Here is an 8,219-nt window from a genome sequence, read left to right as displayed (position 1 = left end):
TAGTAAACCATACAGCATTAGGTTTGTGGTTGGCGGGAAAAAGCTGCTAGTTGTGGCATTCACGAGATAGCCATAAGATCAGCCTTTTTCATTTTAGAAAGAATGGATCTAATTTTGCTGAATGATAGCTTTTCATAAGCTCCAATTTTGCTGAAGATATCATTCCACTCAATTTGTGAGGGAGCTGGAAACTGTTAGAGGTGGTGCTCTGTGCAGTTTTCTGACAGTGAGCAGTTAGAGACTTGAGATTGATTGTTCCTCTTGCTGTCATGTACCAGCGACCATTTTTTTTTTAACTTGAGGGCAAGTTGATTATGGCTTTTCATTTATTGTGAGAAATATCTGAAACAACTGATGCTGCTTGTACATTGGTCTGAAATGTTCTATTTATTTTCTGGGGGTTTTTTATTGTCTAGTTTTCATATTCCTTATCCACCAATTGCATTTAGATGGCTGCTGTTCTTTTTAGCTGTCATGGAAAAACACACACTCTCAAGACCACAGCCTTGTTTCACTTTCACTTATTTCTTCAGAAGTGTGAAAAAGAAAAAAATCTAGCCAGCCACTAGATTCTCTCAGGACCATTTTCAATTTACAGCATGGATTTCCCATGGCTGTCAGGGCTGGGTGAGACTGAGATGAAGGGGTTTGGCAAAGAAAGCTGAGGTGTAACAAGCCAGTGGTGAGGATTGTGCGGATTCACCACAAAGCCAGAGGCAGATACAATGCGGAGTCATTTACAATTCAGAGAGAAGCCCCATGTCACTGTAGGTGGGAATATTTTGTTGGAAGACGTGGTTTGGTCCATTAAATAATGCCCTAACCAGATCTATCCTTTTATTTAACCATTTAGCATTGACTAAGATTGAGGAAACATCAGAGACAGCATCATCAAGGTATGTTGTAGACATATGTGGACAGCAAACCAGATCAGGGTCTGTGGCCCATGGACTCCCATCTGTCTCTTCATCCTCTTGTACCTTACATTTACCTGCATTATGAGACTGCCTCATGCTTCCAACTAGAATGCTTTTAATGTACCATGCCATTACTCAAACAGTGTTGAGTGTTGAAATGGCAGCAAAAAACGTGTCTCATCTGATTAATTAAATTGAACCCATACACCATTACAAGCTCATGATTCAACATGAAAGGTATTTTAGTTATTGCATAAATGCATACTTAAGTGTCCCAACCTGCTGAAATATTTAAGTGGCACTTTCGAATCAAATCAATGGAGAACTTGCCAATTTACATTCTAGTCTGGAAAAAAGGAGCCTTTGTGTTGACTTAGGGTTTCTTTACCATATAAACCAATAAAAGTCACTGTCACTGTACCCACAGTTTTATTGTTAGTTCATTTTTTGGGTAAAATACAATAATATTATTTAGCTTTTATTTTTTTGAAATGATGAGTTTTCAGCTTTTACGTGTTTTATTTGTTGTTTTAGTTATATTTGCAATGTCATAAACATTTAGACTTACAGAACAGTTGTGTTTTCATATTGAATATTCAAGGTCTTGCACATAGACTTTTAGCTTGTCCTGCTGTGCAATCAATAATGATTTATAAAATAGATTTTCATTCAATTAGACATCCGTACAAATTCATTTAAGCACAACCCAGGTGGTTTGTTTACTCAGCAGGGGCCTCTCACTCGATGTCCCTGACTTTACTGTTTTTTTTCTCCCATATACATCCAGTGCTCCAGTTGTTTAGCTGAGGGAGCAGCCTCAGTGCCAGAGACTGTGTTGATCCTCCTAGCATAGGCCACTGGTGAGGATAATTGATGGCAGGCATTACTCTGATGATCCGCTCTGCATGGAGGAATGAAACCACATTCCCTACTTTGTATGGACTACTAGTTGTGACAACTCTCAACCCCAGAGTGCAGAAATCAGCAGCTGTTCCACCGTAAAATCGCTCTTTAATTGTCAGCAAGTGATACATCAGTGAGCATTTACCCAGGATAAACTGATTGTTTTAGATTCACCAATTTAGCATTAAAATTAAGCGAGGACTCACAAAGCGTTGTTCGCTTTGTGAATCCTTGCTTGTACTGAATTAGAAGAATCGCAAATTGAAGAGTTCTTGAGAGAGAAATGAAACTTCACGTCTCCAATTGTTGTTGTCATTCAAGTCATGTCACAGCTTGTCAAGAATGCATGCTGGGGCAAAGAATAGAGGCACGTAAGAGAAAGGCCTGAGTATATTTTGATTTACTTCGTTCAATCAGGGGATTAATGTCAGTTTTGTCTTTTGGCCCTTTTGGCGTTATACGGAGCACATTCAAATTCAAAACAAGCATCAACTGTAACATTTCTCCCTTTGTCCTTTACCCGCACATTGAATTAATATGTTTTATTTTTCCCCTTGAATTCTTCCATCTGTCAAATTTGCCTCTTCCAAGGCCAGATACAATAATACACATACACACACTGCTAAACTGGTAAACTAAATAATAAATGGAAAGTACTGTACACTATATAGGGGATTTGAACAATTCATGCCCATTCAAAATGTTTTGGTGCACCAGAAATAGCTCTGAATATATTTTTGAGATTTTTTCAAGCTTTTATTAGCACGAATTTGCATCATTTTGTGTTTGCGCATGTATGTAGTAGCATCTGTGTGGGTCTGCAATTCAGACACCTGCACACATCTACACACATATACACTCACACAGTACCTGATGTTTTTAATACAGGGCAGTTGGCAGAATACCTCATTAAATGCTCTCTCACAAGTCATTCATCAAACCCTGGCAAGCAGACATAATAAAAGTTTCAAACACTTCAATGCCTCTCACGTTGCTCTGTACCAATAAAATATGCATAGAGTATGGATTGACTCCAATATCTGCCCGCTATTTGAGTCTCAGCTGTAAAGGATCTTACTAGATGGAGAAGAAGAGGGAGATGGTATTACCTAAACATTCAGAGTATATTAAAGAACAAATCTGTAGGGAATCATTGCTGGCATCTGCTGTCCTCAGGGGAGTGCAGCACTGTTGATGGAATGACGTGTCATTGATCAAGGAACCAATAAAATTATCATGAGGTCGATGGAGGATGTGAGTGATTGGCGTCCTTGCCCTTCCTCCTCTGACACATTAACACTAATTTGCCCGTTGAAGGCAACAGGACAGGAAGGCAGATTGCGATGTGGCCTTGTATACTGTGACAGACGGTACCATTATACCACTTTTTAGCCTCATTCAATCACTCAGACACCTTGAATAGGCCACCATTTGTGTTTTTTATTATGATTTTGAAGCTAAAAATGTTGGGCCAGCTGACTAAATGCTATGTTTTTTGAGCTTTTCTATTGCTTTAATCCTCAAAAACCACTGAGACTGGGTTTGCATATTTTGGTTTCCAAGAATCTCCACAATAAAGTGCCACCACAATAACAGAAACAGTTTCAGTGAATTATACAATGTTTTTAATCCACACAGCTTATGACAATGCCATAAATGTACATTTGAAATGAAATATACTATGATCCTATTCAGCACTGTATGTTTTGTGCAGCATGTGACCACCTCTGGTAATCACACCAACTGATTGAGGAGTGATAGGAATTGGGACCAGAGACAATGAGCTGACAGTGTCTGACACTAGATGAATGACTGCTGGGAGGACTGGGTGTGACAAAGGGGGGGACAGAAGCGTGGATTAAAAAAATTGACGATGGGAGACATTGGAAGATTGATTTTTGTCATTCTCTCTTGTCATTCTGTCTTTTTAACTCTATGTGCAAAACAGTCCCCTGAAGATATTCTCATATAACAACATTTACATAAGCAAATATGTTTTATAAAATGTAATACCACCTCAGGTGACATTTTCTTTTTTTTGTAATCAACATAACCAGGAAAGGTTTGCATTTAACACATGAAAGCATCCATTTAAGGTTAGAGAAAGAGTGTGATCTTGGTTAAATATTCAGGAAGTCAGTGCTGACTCAAACAGCAAGAATAGACCTCTTAAGTCATTCAATATTTTCCCACAACCACAATCTTTTTCTATCCATAACCCGGTGTTTTACAAGCCTAACAACATGTGGGAAGTAGGATGCAGACCCTGCTCTCCTGTACCAATGTCCTCTGTTTTCAAAATCAGAACACTTTTTGTTGTCTGTAACTTCAAATTTTTTTAATAGCGTGACTTGTTTAGTAAATTATCTGTTTATGCAGGCAGCATACATGTGCATCATGGTTCACTTATGTCCATGCTATAGGTGTGAATATCTTGTGGGCTTGAAAATATATGATTGTGTTCTACTATTTGAATTTCTGTCTGTGTGCATGAACATCCATTGGGACAAAGAAATTTTAATATGGATGTGACCTGTTTTTTCCTTCTAAAGAATGTTTTCTCTGGACTGTATATTGAAGTGTATGAAACAGGAGAAATTAATGTCTGAACAGTTACTGAAGAAGGAATTTTTCTCTGCCAATTAATAACCCTAATCAACAGTGTTTTGTATCCAAAAAAGTAACTCAGGAAACTTAGTTTTACAGCAGTTGGTAGATAAAAGACCATTGCTGGAGACCCATTAGAATATATCACACTTTATAGGGTCTCAATATCAGTGGTGAATGCCTGCTGTGCTCTACAATCCTGGGGGGAACAAAGGAAATGAGGACTGGATGAACCTGCTGGGACTTCAGAATGCAGCTTTCCCTCTTCAGCCATCACCATAATAAACAGCTTACAGTTTCGTGAACTGTCAGCTCTTTCTGATGGACTCTCAGTCTGGTTGCCATTGGCTTGTTGAGGCAAACCCCTATGAAATGTGAAGCCAGGACTGTGAACCTTAATTCAAGAACTGTTTTGTTTCCTCCAGGGGACGTTATAGCTGACATCACCAAGCTGCCACATCTGCTGTCACTAGAGAATGGAAACCTACCCAATAGAGGGGTTCATCAGGGAGTCGCAGGGTTTTCTACCAGATGCGGCAAGCAGCTAGCTGGTGATGCCACAGATGTGGGGAGGATGCTGTGTCCCCTTTTCTGATGGAAACAGTTGAAAACAGGGTATGTAAAAAGGAAGCTGCTGTTGCACCACAGTTCAGTGTCTCTGTATGCACCCTTCTCTCAGAGACAAGTGTTTGATATGCCAAAATAGGTTTCAGAGTGGTGTTAAATGTGATCCTCTGTGACCTTTGCTTTGTTGAAAGTTGTGACTCAGTCAAACATCTCCATCTCTGTCTCCCTGCTTTTCATCCCTGTCTGTCATTCTTGAATATACTAAGAATACAGTGTCTTAACTCCAACCTTTTGAGGAGACATATAATTCAATGTGGCGTTTGATATGCCACAAAGCCCTCCATATTAAGTGGGTTCTATCTTTTCTCTGAAGCTGTAATTTCACACTGAATCACACAGGACAGAAAAGTGCTGCTGCACTGTTCTCTGCTGATTGAAACTTTCAAGCATGTAGCTCCTCTAAACACCGTCAATCAGTGATTTCCCAGCAGGAGTTCTGCCTGTGACAGACAACAGAAAACTCCTGCTGTAACAGGAGTGATTGAAGTGAGGCAATAAAATTTCTACCCATAGAGAGACCCTACATTGTCCAATAAGGATTTACCATTATGAGTAATTCCATTGTTTTCAATATATTAACATTCCTAAAGCAGTATTATCTATCTATTGTGGTTTGCAAATCTGCAGTGGCTTCAGCAGGAAGATTAATAGTGTGCCTTGGAAGACTAGAGTAATGTTACTCTTACTAAGATATAGGGTCTTATATAATATGATGTAAAATAATATAGAATATAATGGTTCTTACAATGGGACTGTCAGTGCCATATAAGCTTGGCTGGTTGTGAAAACATAAAATTGGATGGATAAAGCTTTTTTTAAAGTAGCATTGAAATCAAACACTCATAACAACCCTTTTTTACTTCTAAAGCGTAAAACAATATGAGAGAAGGTACAATGGCAGACCCACACACAAACGCACACAGACAGGTGGACCACTCAGTGCCTATTGACATTCACTCAGGATTTCATATACTTCAGTACATGCACTCAGTTTCTTCCAATTCTCATTAATCCCTGCATTACCTGTCGGCTCAGACTTTAGATGGATTAAGGAGGAATGGGAACTTGAGCAACGATAACACATACGCGTTAGATGTTCTTCCACTCAAGGTCAGCTGATCTGAATGTGTAGAGCCTATAGATCACTTGGTATGAAAGCCCAAGCCAGTGATTTACTGGAGGCTTTTGAAAAGTGAAGCCACAACCTTGAGGAGTGTCTTGTACTACTTCTACATTATCATTAGAATATTCATTTTAATGTGGAATTAATCCTGCAGGGCTGCTTTGCTGGTTTTTTTCCCCCCTTTGAATCCCATCGCTCTAATGTTGGGAAGATGTGAACATCTGACATGAAAATATTTTATGGGTCCTTTGGTTTTCTAATTTCTGAGCAAAGAAAAAATAATATGTGCCTTTAATTTCTTAACACATTCCCTGGAAATGACTTTGTAATCTAGTTGAGCAATTTCAAGCTACTAAAGTGAGCCAAAAATAAGCAGTGAAACCCTGAAGCTTTACGCAGAGGTCAACACCTGAACACATAAATCTAAAAAGAAACAAATAGAGAGTCAACAAATATTCAAAACGTATTTCATTTATAAATGGATGTTTACTTGAGCAATATACCTCTGTAATTTATAGCGAATTAAAGAATCAGTAAATTATCAACTAATATGCTGAAAAGGATGTTGAAGTGCTGGCAGTCGGCCTGCGGCCATACTACCTGCCGAGGGAATTCTCACGTCATTGCATTGACTGTGTACATCCCCCCCTCGGCCGACGCGGCTGCTGCCTGCGAGCTCATCCACAGTGTTGTGTCCCAGTCCCTCATCCTCATATCAGGGGACTTTAACTATGCTTCTCTGTCTGCCACTCTCCCCAAATTCCGCCAGTATGTGGACTGCTTCACAAGAGGCAATAAAACCTACCTTTGGTGAAGAAACAACCCCCCACCAAAAGGTATGTGAAGAAGTGGTCTAAGGAGGCCACTGAGGCGCTGCAGGACTGTTTTCACACCACGGACTGGGATGTGCTGTGCAGCCCCCACGGACAGGACACTGACACTCTGACCCACTGCATCACAGACTATATTAATTTCTGTGTGGAGAACACCGTACCCACCAGGAAAGTACGGTGCTTCTCCAATAACAAATCCTGGGTGACCTCAGAACTGAAGGCCCTGCTGAAGGAGAAGAAGAGGGTCTTCAGATCTGGGGACAAGGAGGAGCTGAGGAGGGTGCAGAAGGAGCTGAAGAAGAAGATCTGGGAGTGTAAGGCCAGCTACAGGACCAAGATGGAGAGCCACTTGCAGACTAACAATGCAAGGGCGGTCTGGAGAGGACTAAAGGACTAAAGACCATCTCACAGCAGAGGCCATGAGAGGGGGCTGGAAGGAGACCAGGAGAGGGCAAACGAACTTGATCTGTTTTTCAACAGATTCGACTCTGCCCCCAACCCTTCCCCCACTCATCAAAGCACGGACCATCTCAGCACTCTGGATCCACTGCAGTTTGCCTACCAACTGAGCACTGGAGTGGATGATGCAGTCATCTACCTGCTTCACAGATCCCTGACTCACCTGGAGAACACCGGCAGCACTGTGAGGGTCATGTTCTTTGACTTCTCCAGTGCCTTCAACACCATCCAGCCGTCACTGCTCAGGGTGAAGCTGGAAAGAGCAGGAGTGGACTGTCACCTGGCTGCATGGACAACGAACTATCTCACCAACAGACCGCAGTACGTGAGGCTCCAGGACTGTGTGTCTGACATGGTGGTCTGCAGCACAGGGACCCCACGGGGGACAGTACTCTCCCGCTTCCTCTTCACCCTGTACACCTCGGACTTCAGCTACAACTCTGGGAACTCTCACCTCCAGAAGTTCTCCGATGACACAGCCATCGTAGTGTGTGTGGCAGAGGGGGACGAACAGGAGTACCGGGAGGTCGTCTCCAGCTTCGTTGACTGGTGTGAGCTAAACCATCTTCAGCTCAACACCAGTAAAACAAAGGAGATGGTGATTGACTTCCGCAGGAAGACATCCCAGACTGCACCGGTGAACATCCAGGGACTGGACATTGAGAGGGTGGAGACCCTCAAATACCTGGGTGTTCACCTCAACAACAAACTGGACTGGTCTCACAACACAGACGTCCTGTACAAGAAGGA

This window comes from Pempheris klunzingeri, chromosome 9 (genome assembly GCF_042242105.1).
Source record: "Pempheris klunzingeri isolate RE-2024b chromosome 9, fPemKlu1.hap1, whole genome shotgun sequence".
Taxonomy (NCBI): domain Eukaryota; kingdom Metazoa; phylum Chordata; class Actinopteri; order Acropomatiformes; family Pempheridae; genus Pempheris; species Pempheris klunzingeri.
Note: the sequence above shows the minus strand (reverse complement) of the source record.